The sequence below is a fragment of the Ambystoma mexicanum genome, chromosome 3q (assembly GCF_040938575.1).
Source record: "Ambystoma mexicanum isolate Mex_15411 chromosome 3q, UKY_AmexF1_1, whole genome shotgun sequence".
Taxonomy (NCBI): Eukaryota; Metazoa; Chordata; class Amphibia; order Caudata; family Ambystomatidae; genus Ambystoma; species Ambystoma mexicanum.
Window position 1 is genome coordinate 39,232,364 of NC_090926.1, and position 19,120 is coordinate 39,251,483.

The 19,120-nt window shown below is 44.3% G+C and overlaps 1 protein-coding gene and 1 long non-coding RNA gene across 5 annotated transcripts in view; one reads left to right on the top strand and one right to left on the bottom strand.

The window, feature by feature from the left end:
- Positions 1 to 19,120, bottom strand: part of SSTR3 (somatostatin receptor 3) — a 57,482-nt gene that overhangs the window by 24,273 nt on the left and 14,089 nt on the right. The window lies entirely within an intron of this gene.
- LOC138582070 (uncharacterized) overlaps positions 9,207 to 19,120 on the top strand; it is a 325,079-nt gene continuing 315,165 nt past the window's right edge. Inside the window, exon 1 of the long non-coding RNA XR_011304941.1 lies at positions 9,207 to 9,300. This is a non-coding gene — a long non-coding RNA (uncharacterized lncRNA). The remainder of the gene's footprint in view (positions 9,301 to 19,120) is intronic.

A 19,120-nucleotide genomic window follows, 5' to 3' on the forward strand; every position in this document is an offset into this window, starting at 1 on the left:
AAAATTAAGTTTTTGGAATGCTTTACTGGGGCCACGTTACCATTCTCTTCTGTATTGTGAATGGGTGTGTGAATGTGATGGTAGATATGAATACAGGGCTGTGTGATTGTGTAATAGGATGATAGTCGTGGGTGGGAAGGTTGTAAGAGTAACTGTGTGTGTGTAGAGGTGTGAAGTGCTTGGGGTAGTGAGTAAGAGTGGTGGCATGAAAGAATACATAGGGACATTATGATGTTTTGAGGAGAGTAGTGGGTGTTATAATGATATTGTTTAGATGAGAATGGAAAGAGTGCGCATACTGAAATGTAATGAATAAGAGTGAAATACATGTTGATGATTTGAAAGGAATACTGTAGGCTAATATATGGCAAAAGTGCATTGGTACCATAATAAAGAGAAAAGTATAGTATTGTGCTTACTTTGTAGGATGTGAAAAGTAATCTTCCTCTTGTTGACATTTTGTGTCATTTTGTTTTTTCCTGAAATTATAAAAGAAAGTTAGTGGTTATATATGGTAAGGGTGAAGTGCTTTCAGTAAGAGGGGTTGTTATTTATGAATGTAGGAGGAGCTGTTGGGAAACAGAGTAATAAAGTTGTGTTTTGGATAGTCTAGTGAAGTATGTTAACTATTTTAGAACAATTGAAGTATGAGTAGTGCTGTTCGGGAGATTAGAAGGAAAGGGGAACAATGGGTGTAAGGAAACTATGTATGTGTAGGTTACATTAATGCTGCTGAGTTTAATGAAAGAAGTGCAGCGTGTGTGCTGCAATGTAGTTGGAATATGTCGCAGTATAATTAACGATAGGGAAACTGTGGCGTAGTGGTAATGCCATGGTGGATTTTTGTTGCAGCAGTGTTTGTTGGCTTATACTAGAGGTTGGAAAAGAAGTGTACTTTATATGTAAGGTGAAGTGTTGTATACAGATACTTTGGTAGTACATACATATGTGTAAGCAGGTTGAGAATGGTGGCCGGGCAAGGGATGTAGTGAGTAAGGATTGGAAAGTCTGACAGTAAGATGGAATAAAACTTGGAAAATGATGACTGTGTAAAAAGGTTTGTTTTTAGGAGCATTTTTATGAAAGATAAAAACATGCATTTGCACATTTATAGCAGCACTGTGTGTAACTGTTTTGTAAAAGAAAAGAAAAGTGGAGGTTAAGGATTTGTAGAACATGTTTAAGGGGTACTTGGTGTGTGGAGGTTTAATATGTTGGCAGTGGATGCATACTTGCAAACATGATCTGTTGCAATATTTATTTATTTTTTATATATTTGCATTTATAAAGCACACAAACAGCATTGTGGCGCCGTTAGGTGGAATCGGCTTAGTTACAAGTAGGTGTACATTCTTGGGTACATGATGTGTTACAAGGGCAGCAATATGTTACACAAGTGTAGAGCATATCATGGCATAGGACATTACATATAGCTATTATTGCATGTGAGTACATCAAGACGTGGCATGGGGACACTGCAGGTATTGCTCGATCAATGAAGAAAATACACATGTTTTAATAGCTTTCTGAAAAGCGAAGTGTGAGGGTTGAGATCTGAGGTCGAGCGAAGGGAGTTCCATTGCCTGGCAGGAATGAAGGGGAACCATATACAACCCCTTCTAGCACGCTTGACGAAGGGTATAGGCAGAAAGTTGGTGTAGGGTGTTCTAGTAGGTCTGGAGCAGGGGGTATATTTACTCTCTGTGATAGGAGGGTGGGGCTATGTGGTGGATACACTTGTGGTTAAGAGCGAGTGTTTTAAAGAGGACACATTTGCGAACAGGCATCCAGTGGTCTTGTCGTCTGGCTGAGGAGATGTGTTCCCTTTTAGGGATGCCTATGGTGGCGCGTAGGACGTTATTTTGGATGGTTTGAAGTTTGTCAAAGTTTTTTGCTGAAGTGCCCGTGAAGAGGACATTGCAGTAGTCCAATCAGGAACTGATTAAGGCTCTGGCAATGGTTAGGCAGTTAGCGGCGGTGAGAAATGGCCTGGCTGCATTTAGAAGTTTAGTGTGCTAAGCTGCAGAGGAAGCAATGGAATTGACTTGCCTAGACATGGATAAATTGGCATCTAGGTAGACCCCCAAGTGTTTATACAGCCTGTGATACTGAGATAGTGGAGTAGTCGATATTGAAGGAGGAGTATTGGGTGTCAATGTTTTGTCAATGTGTCAGTGGTTGCTAGCAGTAGTATTTCTGTCTTTTCACCATTGAGGCAAAGCCAGTTTTCATTCATCCAGGTGTGGATGGTGATGTAGGTGGCATGGAGGGTCTTGGCATAAGCCTCATAGTCATCAGACAGGGGGAGGAGGACTTGAGTATCATCGGCGTAGTTGGTGTACATGATGTCGAGGGAGTCAAATATGTCAAAAAGTGATCTGTTGAATATGTTGTAGAGCATAGGGGATATGCAAGAGCCCTCTGGTACTCCACATTGGATGATGGCTGGTTTTGCAGATGCTTAGTCAGAGAATACTCGCATGTCTCTGCCTTGGAGAAATGAGGAGATCAAGGCGATAGCGTTAGCGGAGAAGTGTGCCGAGGAGGAGAGGTGTTGACAGAGTAGCTTATGGTGAACCAAGTTGAATGTGGCAGAGAGGGCTAATAGGAGGAGTAGGGTGGGTATGCCTGTGTCTCTGATGTCATCCATCTGGTTTTTTAGGTCGAGCATGGCCGATTTATTTCCGGCGACGGGGCGGAAGCCGAATTGTCAGGTGCCAAGGATGTTGTTTGATTCCAGTAAGTGTTGGACTTTTAGGTAGGCTGCTTTGTCCAGACTTTTTATTAGGAAGGGGACTGTGGTTATGGGTCTGTAGTTGTTGGGGGTGTCAGGGTCAAGTGAAGTCTTTTTTTCGGAGGAGGTGTACCCAGGCTTCCTTAAGGCTACATGAGACAGAACCTGAGGCAAAGGAGGCATTAATGAACACAGCGAGGTAGGGTAACGAGCGTGTCTGCACATTCTTTGATGAAGGTGGCAGGGCAGACATCCCCTTTGCACATTGGGGATTAATGTTCTTCATGAGGGTGATGACTTCCATTTCGTTGACATCCTTAAATGAGAATAGCGGGGTGTCAGGGGCCCTGTGGTTAGAGGTGTGCAAGTGTTTAGGGTTGTTGGGTGGGTGTTGGTTAGCTAGTATTCTGTTTGTGGAGGGAATCTAGCTTGTTAAGCATGGCTGATTGTCTGGTTATGGCCTGGGGAGGGGGATGTGGGAGTTTAGAGTCCCCTGAAGATAGCAAAATGTTATTTGGGGTCAGAATTGGCACTGGCAATTCTAGTGTTGAAGGAGTGGCTTTGGCATGGAGGATTGCTTTTTTATATTCCTTTGAGTGTTTATTAAACTCAGTTTGGCTCAGGTGATTGGATTGCCATGATGACAGGGCTGCACGTTTCTTAGATTTCTTAGAGCGTAGTTCTAGAAGCTCCGGGGAGAACCATGCATCGGACTGTTTAGTGGGTGTCGCTTTCCGTGTGGCTAGTGGGGCAATGACTTCAACTGCATTTGTTAAGGTGGTGCTGGGCCAATATGTTTGTGTCATTAGAAAATGAGGGCCTCAGGGCTGGGACTAGTAGATGTGGTACGAGTCTCTCTTTGGTGAGTAGGTGTGAGCTTCTGGCAGCGGAAGGTGGGAGGGGCATGGCTGGCGGTTTCTGGTATTTGGGGGTAGAGGGTGAACTGGATAAGGTGGTTGTCGGTCCAAGGGAGAGTAGTGTTAGCACTGACTTATAGTGGGTAGTTGTGGTGTGCCAGCCAGTCTAAGGTACGACGTTTGATGTGTGTGGGATCCAAGATGGAGTGTTTGAAGCCTAAGGTTTCCATAACATTTGAAAGGGATTTAGCTGGGTTGTCTATGGGGTTGTTAAACCCTAGATTCAGGTCACCTGGCAGGATTACCTTAGTGGAAGTCTTGAGGTTGTCTGAGAGGAGGTGTGTGAGGGTCACATCAAATTCAGCCAGGGAGCCAGCGGGGGTGGTACACGAAGTGGAGTGTGATAGTGCAGTTGTGAGACGTGTGCAGTTGTGAGAGGTGTTAAGTTTGAGCACTAGGGAGTCGCAGTTACTTAAGACTGACTTTTCGATCTTTCTTTTGAGATGGACTCCTTGGCTATGAGGGCTACCCCGCCGCCTTTAGATTGCAGACGGTCCTTTCATAAGATAGTGTAGCCGGTAGGGAGAGCAAGCGCTATAGCTGGTCCAGACACTTCATGGAGTCATGTTTCCGTGATGGCAAGGAGGTCGAGGCTGTGGGCAGTGATCAGGTCATGCAGATCTAAAGAGTGAGCTGAGAGGCAACACACTTTTATGAGGGCACAACGAAGTGTGGTGTGCTGGGGTGGTGGGATGGGTTTTTGAGGTCAGTACCTCTGGGGCAGCGTAAGGAGGGGAGGTGCAATGGGCTGAGTGTGTGCTGTTAACTTTTTTGGCAATTGGATGTGGAAGCCAGTGTGGCGTGGGGCATAGAGGTATCAGGCATGGGCAGAGTGGCAGCGTTAGGAAACAAGGAGGCAGTGAGGCCAACAACTTTGGTTACAAGATTGCAAAAAGGCATAGCAACTGTGGTAGCATGGTCAGGCATAGGAATTGTGGCAGCACTAGGCGACATGGAGGCAAATGGGGCAAGCATCTATAGTAGCAAAATCACATATGGACATGGTGGCAGCAATAGTCAACACCGAGGCAATGGGGCATACATTCATAGAAGCAATATCACATATGGGCATGGTGACAGCAATAGGCAACATGGAAGCAATGGTACATATATCCATAATAGCAACATCACATGTGGGCATGGTGGCAGCAACAGGCAGCATGCAGGCATTAGTTCATAACGTAATTGTATCGATATCACACGTGGGCATTGTGGCAGCCGGTATTGCCAGAACATCATACATGGTTGTGGTGGCCAACTTGATGGTTGGAGAGTCAGGTATCGCATGATGGACGGAGCCCGTGGGAGTTAGTGGGGTGGCTGATGTGGGAGGTTTGCAGAGGCACTGTGGATGCTGGGCCCCTGATGGCAGTATGGGAACCCTGCAGCGTGTGGGTCTGGATGCCTCTCTGAGGTGCTGGATTCTGTTGGACAGCCTGTTATTGCGGCTAGTAACACTTCTTGGCCAGGCAAAGTGGATCTGTGGGTGGGTGCTTGCGTGGAGGTGTGCAGCCCTATGGAGGAGTGCAACGCTACGAGGGGGCAGCTTCGGGTTCATCAGAGGGAAAGCTATGAGGGGCTCCAGGGTAGCGACTGAGTGGTGCAGGCCAGGCTCTTGCTGACAGGCAAGTGGATTAACTGCAATGCATGGCTTGCAGCTGCTGGTTGTGATGTGAGGCAGCAACTGTGAGCAGCAGAGAGTTGCATAGAGTACATTGACCTTGGCATCCGGCCTTCGCAGCACAGCTTCGCCTGTCGGCTGGCACTGCATCCTCTTATTGGAAGGTATGCAGGAAGCTGGGGGGAGAGAATCCGGGCCCACAGAGCTGATTCCGTTTGTCGTAGTAGTTGCCATGGGAATGGCATGGTGTACGGTGGCGGCAATGTTTGCAGGCCGAGTAGCTGCTTCTTGCCTGCAAGACTAGGGCCGGCTAGGGGAACGTTCAGGTGTCCCTCCTGGTCGGAGATCATCAATATGTAGGTGAATATCAAGTCTTGTTTTTTGCTTTGTATTCTGGGAGTTGTAGTTGCAGTTTTTTCATTAGAAAAGTTGGACTAAAAGTCCTAGAATGTAGAGAAAAAAACAGGACTGGGTAAGCACATGTCGATTGGAACCGGTCATGTTAGTAATTATGCATGTACTGTCAAGATATTAAACGTGCGCACACTAAGTTGCACTTAAAAATGTTGTGGAAATCTTTTGCATCTGCTTTTTGTTTCTTTTCTAGAGAGGTTAAACACAGTGCTGTTTGAAATGCACATGTTCAGATTTCTTTATTTTTTTTTAAAACGCCCAGAATTTTCCATTCCTTATAAATGTTATACTTTTGAATCGTCTGGTGCAGTCCTGTGTTTTTTTTGTTTGTTTACATTCTAGGAGTTGTAGTCCAAGATGTGTAATGGCAGAAGTGGTGTTACAAGTCACTGAATGCAGAGAAAAAATAGATGATTTCATAACCTCCTATTGATTGGAATGGGTTATGTTGGTTGGTGTGAATGTACCGCCAACATATTAAACTTCCACTTAGAAAGTGCCATTGTAAAATGTTGAAGAAATCTATTTAAGCTGCTTTTCCTTTTTTTTTTTTAAAGTAGCATACCGTGCTGCTATAAATGCACATATGCATTATGTAAGTTTCATGGAAATGCTTTTAAAAAGAAAGATTTTTACATGTACAGTATTGTATGTAAGTGCGCTGAATGATGCAATACATGGCATTTGGCAGAGTGGTTGCAAAAGAGAATATGTTCATTGAGAAGCTTATTGCAAGGTAAGTAGAAGCGACCTTGTATCTATATTTCTGAAGGTGTTGAAAAAAATACTTATGGACATACCTGTAATATGTTTTGTTAGATGCACATCTTGTTGAATCTGGAAATAGAAATATTGGACAGTTGCATAGTAGATTTTGATGCAGATGCTTTTCATTAACAGGAGATATGTACTCAGAGTTCAAGTTTAGGTTTGACGTGTTGAAGTGAGATGACAGTGTTAGGTGTAGAGGTTTTGGATGTGATTGGTGGATGTATGCTGCGACTCTTTCAAGGCTTCTAATGAGGAAGTGTTGAGAACATGAAAGTGGAAAGTTTAAAAGGGCTGCCTCTGTGTTACTGGGTCCACGGACACTGCAGTAGTCCGCAGACGGCACATGCCACATCCGGGTCTTTTGTGGATGCCTGGCATGGAAAGCGGACTGTGGGGATTAGCCATTCAGGTTTGCTCAGTGTGGTGTACAGGAAGAGAGTGTAGTAGGAGTTTTGTTTGCAGAAGTTGTGAGAGCAGTGATAATGGCTATGACTATGTCTTTCAGAAGGCAGACGGTGTGGATTCTGGGGGACTCTTCAATTCAGTCATTGAAGATATATGCTGAGAATCAATATTGGATTGGCAGAAGTGGAAGTTTCCTGCCATGCAGTTTTGAGGCTTAAACTGGGGAAGCTTGCTTTCCTTCTGCGAGAGTATGGCCCATTTTCTCATTTTGAAAGTCCAGGTATTGTGATTGTCCATTGTCAAGGGGACAGTTTGGGGTTTATGGCTCCAGTATCTTTGAAAGTTGCACTGAAGGATTTTTTTAAACGCCTAATGGACCTGTTTTCTGCTGCTTAGATTATTTTTTCAGAACTAAATCAGAGACGCACACGGAGATGTCCAACAACCTTTTTCAGTCCTCAAATTGAACAATGAAGACAGATTGTCAATAAAGGTAGATCTGCTTTTTGTATGGTTCTAGAATGTCATCTTTTGAGAATGATAATATCAATTCTCAGGGTGTGATTTTTTTTTGTCCATATGGAAATCACTACAGAGATATTGGAAATGCAATGTTCCTTTAATTTAGGGAATACATTTAAGAGATTGCTGTAAGGAAAAAAACAACAAAAGCCAAAAATAATAAAAAAGGTGTTTGTTTACAAACTCCCAGGTCCCCCAAAAAAGGCTCTTTTCAGAGCCACCACTAAAATTAAATAACTTACATTGGGCCTCATTATAAGGCTGGCGCTCCTGTAATGAAGGGGGACGGTACAGGAGCGAACCCCTTCATTACGGGAGCGCCGATTACGAGCTTCCCATTGCGGGATATGGATCTCATGCCTGGTAAAACCAGGCGTGCTTTCCGGGTCCCGCGAGGTGAAGAGGGAGGCAATAACGGGCCAGATGTAATCTGTCCGTTATTACCTCCCTCCCCATTCCCATTGAGCCCTATGGGGACTCAAATGGGAATGGGGATGGGTTCCTGCAAGGAGGAATTACCGGGTCCTCCTATGTCGGTGTAACCCGATAAGTCCCCATTACAGGAACCCGGTAATGGAGCCCGGAACGGAGGCATACAGCTAATAGTTCCATGGCTACCTCCATTCTAGTAATGAGGCCCATTGTGTTTAATTTCCCTCGATGCCCTATTCAATTGGATGATCTGTCTGCGGGCACCGCGGTGGTCCACAGACGGCACAAGCTACCTCCAGGTCTTTTGAGGTTGCCTGGCATGGAAAGGGGCCTGCGCAGGCCACGGACAGTCATGGTTTCTGCAGACATCAGGGATCAGCCAATCATGTTTCCTGGGTGTGGTGTACAGGAAGAGAGGATAGCAGGAGTTGTGTTAGTAGGAGTTGTGAGAGGATTGGAAATGGCCATGGCAATGTCTTTCAGCATGCAGAGTGTTTGGATTTTGGGGGACTATTGGGTCCACTGCTTGAAGGTGTATGCCGAGCATTGTGTAATAGCCAAAAATCTTGGATTCTCTGAAATGGAAGTGTTCTGGTACAGAATGCATGGCATGAAGTGGGTGTACTTGCACCATTTTTTTGCAAATATGGTTCAATTGAAGCATCCAGACATTGTTATCATTTATTGTAGTGGGAAACGTTTGGGGAACGTTACTGGAATATCATTGCAGTTTTCAATGAAGGAGACATTGGAAAAGTTGACGGAAATGTTCCCTAATTCTAAAATAATGTGTTCATGCATTGCACAGAGACAAATGTGGATGCATTCCAGTTAATTTGGTCAGGAAAATGGAAGAAGCGAGGTGCAACGTCAATAAAGCTGTGTGTGCTTTTGTTCGTAATGTTGGCATAACATCGTTTCCCAATGAGAACATTACATTTGATAGGAGCAACATTTTTCGGCGAGATGGAATCCACCTAACTGATGTGGGTAATCAGATTTATGTGGAAAACATTCAAAATGCTTTGAAGCAATTTTTGGTAGAGTGAGAAGAAATAATGGAAATTAGGGAAATGTTTTCTTGGTTCAGTTTGTAAAAACCAAAAATTAAAAAAACAGAAAAGCCAAAAACACAAAAATTGTTCTTTAAAAGCAACCCTTTTTTAACACAAAAAAATTCAAATGATTTCAATGGCCCCACACCTTGAATTTCTTAGAGGTTCGTGGACTACTACACTGTCTGCGGACTATGCAGGCTTAACAGGGGCCTGTGACTTTTTTTGCTCATTCTTTTTTTCAACTGTAAAAAGTGGCTCCTAAAGGAACTGTTTTTTGTGTGTTTCTTTGTGATTTTGTATTTATTGGGGGTTTTCTTTTGGTTTTCAGGAGAGGCAAGGTAGAGGAAGGACGGAACGGAAGGGGCAACAACCACAGTGACAGAGGGGCAGGTGGAGAGAGGAAGATGTTGGGCGGGCCTTAATCAGGTAGGGTGCAGTGTTTCTCTTGCTCCTTGACCGCGGCCTCAAAAGCACTCCGAAACTGCTCCCCCGTACAAAGCAGTGCATCACAGTAAATACATAGTACTGTAACGCTTGAAATGCAAGGGTAAACAGTGTTTTGTATGGCCTGCAAGGCGGCCGCTGGGATCCTCTGCCCCACTGGAGTACCTCTTGTGGTGACCGGAGCAGACGATAAAGATGGTGTCGAGGGCGTCAGCCTACTCGTCCCTTCGAAAGGTACCACCTTTCTCACTGCCCCCTTGTGGTTAGACTTGGTGTGGAGCTGCATGGAGGTGGTCTCATTGGAGTATAAACCAGGTTTTTCGTGACTGGGTACAAGCTTGCACTCAGTGCATCAAACCTTGTGTGTCTGAGCCTTTGGTACACCTCCTATGGTGGTGAAAGTTTGTCACACCCAGGACTGGCGACGGGGGCTGTAGAGAGGGACTTCCTGTACCTCATCTTCATTTTCCCCTTGTTCCTCTTCTGTATCTCCATGCCTATTCCTCTTTCCAGGCCTACCAGATGGTGGTGGTGGTGGCAGGGGAGGTTGGGGAGCAGAGATGTTCCAGAGTGGATGCCATTATTTGAAGATTTTAAAGTTCTTCAGAGCAGGTGCTTTTGAAATGCTCTTTCCTGGACAGCCAGATTGAGAAGTAATGGGTGGGTCTTCTCAGATGGGCTGTCCAGGGACCGCGTGACTGTCCGTGGACTATCCAGCCACAAATAGGGCTTAAAAAGTAATAACAAGTGGCCAGATCAACTAAGACATGGCCTAGAAGCTCTGCAAAGGTAAGGTTTCAGCTTGAAACACCCTAGATTGGCCACAAATGCTGTTTTAAATTGTCTGGGGGTACAGACACAGTCCGCAAACACTTCTGTCATGCCACACGGGTATGGTCACATGATGACGTCCTCAGACGTCCGGGGGCACGATGGCTGTCCCCGGATACCGATAGGGTGGGCGACTATGTGCGCATGCGCACCAGTGTTCACAGGACAGGGGGTGTCCCCGGACCAATTTAAAGTGCGGCACACAAGAGCAGACATGTCTGGACAGGCGCCATGTCTGGGTGTGCATCCATTTTGGGTGCGTACATATCCGGACAGGCACTGTGTCCGGGGACCAATTAAAGGTGCGTCATGAAAATTGTACATGTGCGGACATGGCTCCTGTATGGGGGCGCCTCCATTTCGGGTGCGGACACCCCGGACAGTCGCACTGTCCACAAACCCATAATTGGGATTTAAAAAAAAAATTATTATCTACAGTAAAAAAGACAAATTCATTTAACAAAGAGATGGGGAATCGGAATGGGAAACGTATATGGGAGGATTGGGAATTTCTGCACAACGTTCATGAGGGGGAGGAAGGGAGTGAGGTTTCATCATAGCGTCTTTTATTTAAATTGAGGGAATTTGATGAGGACGGTTGGTTGGGAGAAGGTGAACTGATACAAGTACAAGTAGAGCAGTGATAATGAACATTTTCCTTGACATGATTTTTAACAAAGGTTTGGAGCTGAATACAATTATTATTTAGTTCATCCCTTTTTGCTGATAATTTCATTAGTTCATTATGTACATTTGGGGTTAGGGACTCTCTGTTTAATAATTCTTCAGATTATGGAATTGGGCCGTGGTTTCATTATTACAAGTATGTATGGTTAAAAAGTAAAGAATGTTACAGTGAGATTTCAACAAATTACATCAGTTATTTGTTTTCAAAAATGCACTACATACCATAAGAGATGTTTTCATCGGTCATTTATTCTTTAGGGACATTTTCCTCTAACCATTCTAGAGTGCTTGCCATTTCTGTTAAAATAAAAAAATGGTGAAGTTTCCTTATAAGATAAGTATATATAACAAATGGTAATAATAGAGAAATGAATGCAGTGTACTTACTATTTTTTAAGAGCTTCTTTTGAAATAAGTGCCAGATGTCTGTAAGCAGATTTGTACTGAGATGATACTTTGAGGTGTACAGTTATGCTTTGTGTTTGGTGCATTCCATTATATCGTGCGCTAAATGAAAATATTTTCAAGTGAATATTCACTATGCACTCTTCTTTTTGGGTGTAGCACATATACCTATTGCTGTTTCTTGTATATGTGTGTTTGTCGGTTGAAGGATGCAACAGTGTAAGATGACCCCAGTGCTTTTGGGCAGTGTGAATGCTGTCCACAGACATTCGCGCAGTCCGCAGCCTTTGTGACTGTCACATGGGGTGGGGGGTCAGTATGATGGAAAGGATATGCACTAAGCAAAACTATGAAATTGACTGGAAAAGCTTTGTTAAAGGGACGTTATAGTTAAGTTGCACTTATAAAAACCTATGAAATTCAATGAAAAAAACTTTGTTAAAAGGGACCTTATGGTTACAAGTAAAACCGAAAAAACCTCAGAAATTCACCAGTTATGCTGAGCTAAGCCACCATGACTGTTCTGATGTGCTTTGTGATGTGCCAGTGGGTGTGTTTGTAAGGGAAGGAGGTGTTGTATTGTGCCGGTGTGTGCATGTTGAGAGTATGTGATGTCATGTGAATTGTTGTGATGTGAATGGGAGAATGTTTGGTTGAAGGTTCCACACTCAGGCAGTTATAGCTTTCCAGCCTGGGTGATGGGTGCCAGTGTTTGTCTATGTCCTATATATTTAACTGCAACTTTAACTAAGACGATGGGCTTCATTATGGGTCGGGCGGTCTGGAATTAACAGTGGCGGTAAACCCGCCGTCACTGTTAATTCCGGACCGCACGATCTCGAGTCCTGCAGGCGGGAGGTGATCTTCCCGCCAGGTCTGACCTGGCGGGTTGAAGACCTCCCGCCTGCAGGCGGACGTGGAAACACCGGCACCATCACGAGATGGTGCCGGTGTTTCCACTTCCCCATACTCAATGGGAATGGGGGTTAACACCATTCCGCCTCCGTGACTCCTGGGACACCGGGGCTGTAATGGCCTGGTAATTCCGGGAGTCACGGAGGCGGAATGGTAATACGAGTCCGGCGGTAACCAGGCGGTTTTACCGCCGCAGTTACTGCCGGACACGTAATGAGGCCCGATGTCATTAAAGCTAAAGCAACCTATAAAGAAGCCTGGAGGCCACTTTATTACAATAACCACCACTGTGCACTGCTAAGGCTAACTCCCAGGACATTAAAGATGACATCACAAATGCCAATCATGATATCACTGATGACATCACATATGAAATTAATTTTGATAGAAAGCCCTTAGAAGGGGTTGTGTTCATAATGTTGGTAACAACATGTCAGCATGTCAGGGGTGATCAGGAGATCTGTAATAAACTACTTAATGTACTTATCTAAACAAAACATTACATTGGGAGTGTTGTTAATACAGGAGCATATTCATTTATGCACCTAGGCAATGTCTCCACCATGCACCATAGACGTACAGCATTTTAAATCTGGTAGAATTTTGACTAATGTTAATTATGGAATAAAGTGCTAACAATTGAATACTTACTTTACACCTCCGTTAGTACAAACAATATATATGAAGAGCCCCAGTGTATACAAATGTAAGGAACATACAGGGAATCTCAAGTAAGGAAGAAAGCATCGACATCACTAGATAATGTTAATAACATTAACATTCATAATCATGTATACAAATTAATTGTATGTTTGAGGCCTGCTCATTGCCCCATATATGTTAAGCATGGGGTAAGGCCAAACCCATATGTCAAGGGTAATGTCTATATATATAACATCTTTTTAATGTTGACATTCTGACTGCCAGTGAAGAAAAACACCTGGCCTACATATGTCAAGTTGCCCAGATATGTGATGTCATCAATGTCATTTGTGATGTTAGTCTTAGCAGTGCGCGATGGTGGCGCGAGTAATGGTTGCTTAGCTTACCATAACTGGGGTGGGGAATTTCTGAGTTTTTTCGGTTTTACTTGCAACTATAACGTCCTTTTAACAAAGTGTTTTCAGTGAAAAAATATATATATATTCTGGGTTATTTCAGATAGTGGGGAGTGGTTCCCTTTCTGAATCCCTTCATAACACCTACCCCTTCGTATGGGCCTCATAGGTTGGGGCATTTGTAGGAGGGAACACCCCACTCCCAAGGACATAGTCTGGAAATGTCACTGCTGTGGTTCACAGTTGTATGAAGGATGGCATTACATCACCTTGCCTGGCGCAGTGACATTATAGCATTGCACCAGTCCCTAGGAGTCGATCACACTCCTCCATGCATGCTAGTTTGAGGATGCAGTGGAGGCGAGTTTCACAATTCTGCTCCCTTAGAATAAGCTACAACTCCAACAGTGTACAATAATTGTCATAAACTAGTAGGGTGTATAGGCGGTACCAGTTGAAGTATGTCGTGGTACCAACCAGGGGTGGAATAGGCTAAGCAAAAAAACATTTTTTAAAGTCCCACAGTCACAAATCATACTTAGTAACTTTTCCTAACAACCTGTTTGACTAGAACAACGAGGACATATTTTGGGCAAGTTTGTTGAACATGGAGCACTACAAAACACATTAATTGGGTCAGTAGCGTAGATTAACACTACCAGGTGAACGCTGCACTATTCATAAAGTTGGCCATCAATGATCGACAAAACGGAACCCACCCCATCCGGCCAGGTTTTCCTTAGGCATTGCATGTTTGTCCGGGGGAGCCACGTTGGGTTGTAAGCCACCTTTGGCGTGGCAGTGTTTTGGCGACCAATGGCAACATATAGACTCCGAATGAGCTGTGGGAAAGCCGGAAGGGTCTTTGCTCTTCTCTGGACCAGCGCCTCTTGGGGGCCTAAGCGGCGGGGCGTCTGGTGGTAGCAATGAGGGCTCAGCTTCCCCCAAATAAACGGCACTCCCCCATCCCAGGAACACCTGCAGGGGCAGGCGGAGCTCAGACACAAAGGGTTGGTGGAGCTGGGCCTACTGTGGACTTTGTTCGGAAAAAAAGGGGGAAGCAGGTTTTGGACACAGAGCAGTCGCCGCACCTTCGGAACTATTTTCACAAGTTGATTGCAGTGTTTTGAATTTATTATGTTGTGAAAATAAATCTGCAGCCTTTTTATGCCAAAAGGAAGACCTGTCTCATTCTGCACCTTACTGGGTGGGGGAAGAAAGGGGCAAAGAGAATGAGCAAATATGATGGTACAAAGATGAACAAATGCCCAGGTTATGGAGGTGACGATGGAAAAATTGAGGAGGCGTCTGGATAACATGGGGAGGGTCCTCCTCCCTCCCCCCTGTGTAAGGGGGAGGGTTGTGGCAAGCGCACAAAACTAAGGCAAAAGCCCACAAAGGGCAATAAAGGAAAGGGTCGTGCCTATCGGCATATAAGCCGGCGGGCATCCTGCTGCAGGAGTTTCCAGCCTCGAGCAGAAGCACGCCTGTCGAACCGGAGGACTTGTTTTCGTTTGACACCCACCCACCCTACATAAGGAACAGCGGTATGGCAAGGCCTGGCCATTGACGTCAAGGGACGGCAAGGCAGTGTTTTGGCGACCAATGGCAAGATACAGACTCCAAATGTGCCATGGGAAAGGCCGGAAGGGTCTTCGCTCTTCTCGAGACCAGCCCCTCTTGGGGGCCTAAGAGGCGGGGGAGTCTGGTGGTAGCAATGAGGGCTCAGCTTCCCCAGAATAAACGGCACTCCCCCATCCCAGCAACACCTGCAGGGGCAGGTGGGGCTCAGACACGAAGGGTTGGGGGAGCTGGGCCTACTGTGGACTTTGTTCGGAAAAAAGGGGGAAGCCGGTTTTGGACACGGAGCAGTGGCGCTCCTTCAGAACTATTTTCACAAATTGTTTGAAATGTTTTGAATTTATTATGTTGTGAAAATAAATCTGCTGCCTTTTTATGCCAAAAAGAAGACATGTCTCATTCTGCACCTTACTGGGAGGGGGATAAAAGGGGAAAAGAGAATGAGCAAATATGGTGGTACAAAGATGGACAAATGCCCATGTTATGTACAGATGCGAGGCAAGCTGAGAGAGGGCACAGCAAAACCACTCTCATGGAAAGACAACTTTAGCTTTTAAAGGTTGAGGGGTGGCAGCAGAGTGGTGGGGGGGCATGTTGAAATTAGTGCTATGTGCAGGCAATTCTCAGAAGAATCTAGCACGGTCCTAAGTGGTGCTCAACGTTCACAATGCATACATGTAGTGTGTGATTTCATAAGCACAACATTCAATATAGATAGTGCCCAAGCGCTGAGGGGAGAGGGGCAAACATGTCTTGTGAGGTTTGTGGCTAGGAGCAGCAAGAACACCAGTGTGCATTAGGGTTCGAGGGCAAGGGCGGGTGGAGGGCCCTGGAAAGAGCATTAACACAAGAGGACTTTCACATCATAACTAACGAGATTTCCTACAATACAAGTGGAAACCTGCATGGAAAAAGGAAGGGTGAAGAGCTGCAGACAAAAAGCACTACTCTCATTTGAGAGCTTACTAGGCATTCAGAGGTACCAGGCCTTGTTAGGGGCTTAATGGCCATCACAACCCCTACCCTGCAGCAACGCTGCACTATTTACAGTGTCAGTTGAATTGCTTTCCAGCATTGCAGCTCTGTCTGAATGAACTCAAGTTCAGTCAGGCAGTAGCATGTCAGCACTATATCACACACCAGAACAAATAAACAAACACTGACCTTTGACCTGTTCAATGCAAAAACAATTGACACTTCAAGATGCAATGACCACCTACTGTAAAGTTTGCAACACGCACAACAGAGAAGAGTGGACAGGAGAACCCTTGGAGAAAAGTCCTGCACGGTCCCCACAGGCCACCCTGTAGAACGTGGAGGGTCACAGGCTGAGAGGAGAGACTCTACACCGAAGACCTTCAGCAGATACGTGGATGTAAGTATGACATAGGCATGGCAAAATGGGGGGAGGGAATTTTTGTATATTGGGGGATTGTGAAGAGATAAAAGAAGAAGAAGAGGAGGAAAAATAACTTCTGACAAGGCTCAGGAAAGATGAAGTGGTAAGCCTTGTTACGGGACAGAAATTTTAAAAAAGACAGTTACCTAGCGGAGGGCAGGATGATGGCTGTATTGTATTTGTATCGTGCAATGACTGCTGGCGTCAGCCTTGTGTTTTGAGATAGTTAATGCCTTGTAGAAGTGGATTTTATGTGTATTTGTGGAGGTGTGGACTGAAGGGTTTGGTCTACATTGTAACCAGTCAAGTGGAGCTGTACCGAAGGGCAAGTGGCGTTTTGTGGTACTGCTTCAAAGGATTGGTTGATGTAAGGGGCATGATATCAGAGAGAGACGCATAAGTATTTAATTATCGAAAGGCATTGTGGGGAAGGGCTGTGAAAAAAGAGATAAGGGGTGAACGAGAGTTAAAGTAAAGTTTGGTGAGTATTGGTAAATTGGGTCATAAAATATTACAAATGGGGGGACACTCCAATTATTAATTTATGTAAGTCACTTCCCTGGTATAAGTACACAATCCTTAAATACCATACAAAATGGGTTAAAGATACAGTGGGCCATTTTTTTATGCCCTGGCCAACAAGAAGGCACTCATTCAAAGACAGTACTGCAACACATGTGCATACATCTACCTGCAGCGTATAAGGGAAAACAGCTACAGAACAGATTAGGTATACTAGATTATGGAAAACGGATGCAGAAGACATTGAACCAAATACAGAAGAATGGATGTTCAATCAGCATGAAGAAGGGTATACAACAACCACGGCTCCTCCTCCTCTTCCCTGGAGCGAGGGGTGATACTTAATCGCACGTACTAAAAGCAGCATCAGGATATACTAACCCTGCATATGCACCTCCGAGTAGTGAAGACATTTCAAGCAGGGAGAAAATAAATAAACAATGATGAGTGGCCACACATTTAGAATATGATGAGCATCACAAGTTGCAGACAAGGCTTACAGAAGCCAAGAAAAGGGTTCAGCAGGAAAGACGCAGGCAAAATGACAGTGGAGACAGCAATAGTACCAAATGAATGAGTAGGAGGGCATATTATCCTTAAATTGGAAGGAAAGGGCATTGAGTCCAAAGAGAAGGTCAAGGAAATTAGGGAAAGGCAAGAGAAAGAAGAAGAGAAAAGATAGAGACAAGAATGGAGGAGGAGAGAGAAAGAGCTCAGAAGGGAAAAGAACTGGAAAAGGAACAAAAATAGAAAGGGAATGAGAGGCAAGAAGAGAGAGGGAGAACAGACTAGAAGAAGAACGGAAAAGAGGGAAAAGCAGGAAGAAAGCAAGAGAGACAGACAGTGAGATGTGGAAGGAAGTAGGGAGAGGCACCGAAGAGAAGTTGATGATATCATTAAAAAGCATACACTTACAGACTGGGAAAGAGAAAAGACAGGAAGAAAAGGAAAGAGCAAAGAGAAGAGAGGAAGAGAAAGAAAGAGTGAACCGATGGGGTGAAGAAAGGGAACGAGAGAGGAGCTCAGAGGAATGCAGCAAAGAAGTTGATGACCTTGTGGGGGTGGGCCTTTAATAACCTTAATCCAAAACAGACCAATCACTTTAAAAGCAAGTACATGGTTGTACATAAAGCAAGTTTATTATACAAAGCTCCGTGGAGCAGTTAAATGGTTTTGTAGGTCAAAAATAACCAACGTCTGAACGATAGAACATCAGTTGGCATCTTACATACTTTTTGCAACAATTTAAAACACTTGCAGATACTTCGTTACTATCCACCCTCAAATATGATTGACAAATCCTCTTCAAAGAAATCCCATCTTTTCCTATATCTTCCATTGTCATTGGATAGTCTTATCTTGATAATCATCTTCAGATCATATTAAAAACACATCTCTTCTTGGGATTGGTCTATAGTAGGTCATGACGTCAGTGCATGGTAAAACATTTGTATTGAAATATAATTAATTGCAAGCAATAACTGGCCTAAGGCCTTTAATTTCAAGTGTGATTGCACATGGTCGCTTACGTATTTTAGCAAATAGAGGATGGTCTGCATAAACAGCATTTTCTTTGAACTATACTGATTGCGATCTCCCCAGACTCCTGCCACCTCTAAAAGATCTTCTAATTTATCTGGTCACATAAAGACTCTGATGACCTGGAAAAACACTTCTGTCGGTCCCTGACCTCAGGCCTTATGTTTATTACCACCAAATAATGGATAACCCCCTCTAAAGATTTTAATACAAAGGTGAAGGTAACATCTGTTCCCTTGTGGGACTGTAAACCTTGTCCTGTTTGAACGCTGACCTTACTAGGTAACTCCTTCTTTCCATCAAGAATGTCCCTGTTACTTAGAATTCATGTACAACAGTTATCCATGGAGAAAAACACTCCATTGTGTGGATTGTGTTTGTGTTGCATTTGCAGTTTTAATATTTTATCTTTCTACGTACTCTAAGATCTAATATGTATGATTTCTAAATGATTCTAACACTAAAATTCTAACACTAAAATTAACATATAATTAATTCAATTCGATACATGTGGATTTACAACACTGCCCCAGTTTGCCGGCATCCACTTATCATCAATATGGTGTATGCAACATTAATCCCTCGTAATAACAGCCACCTTGCTTGACCAACAACCTCATGCACAAACATGCGGGATTAGACAACAACGTGGAAGAAGGTGTTATGAGAAGGAGAAGTTACAGTCTAGACAGGAACAGAAAGGAGAGTATTGGTACAATAGGAAGCTGGGCAGCAGGTCGGCCAGAGGATGTTAGGAGCATAATGAAGGAAGTGATGAGTGGAACATACAGAATCAATCCCCTTAGGAGATCGGATTTTGAGGATATGGAGGATGAAGAAAGTGATGATACAATGTTTGGCATGG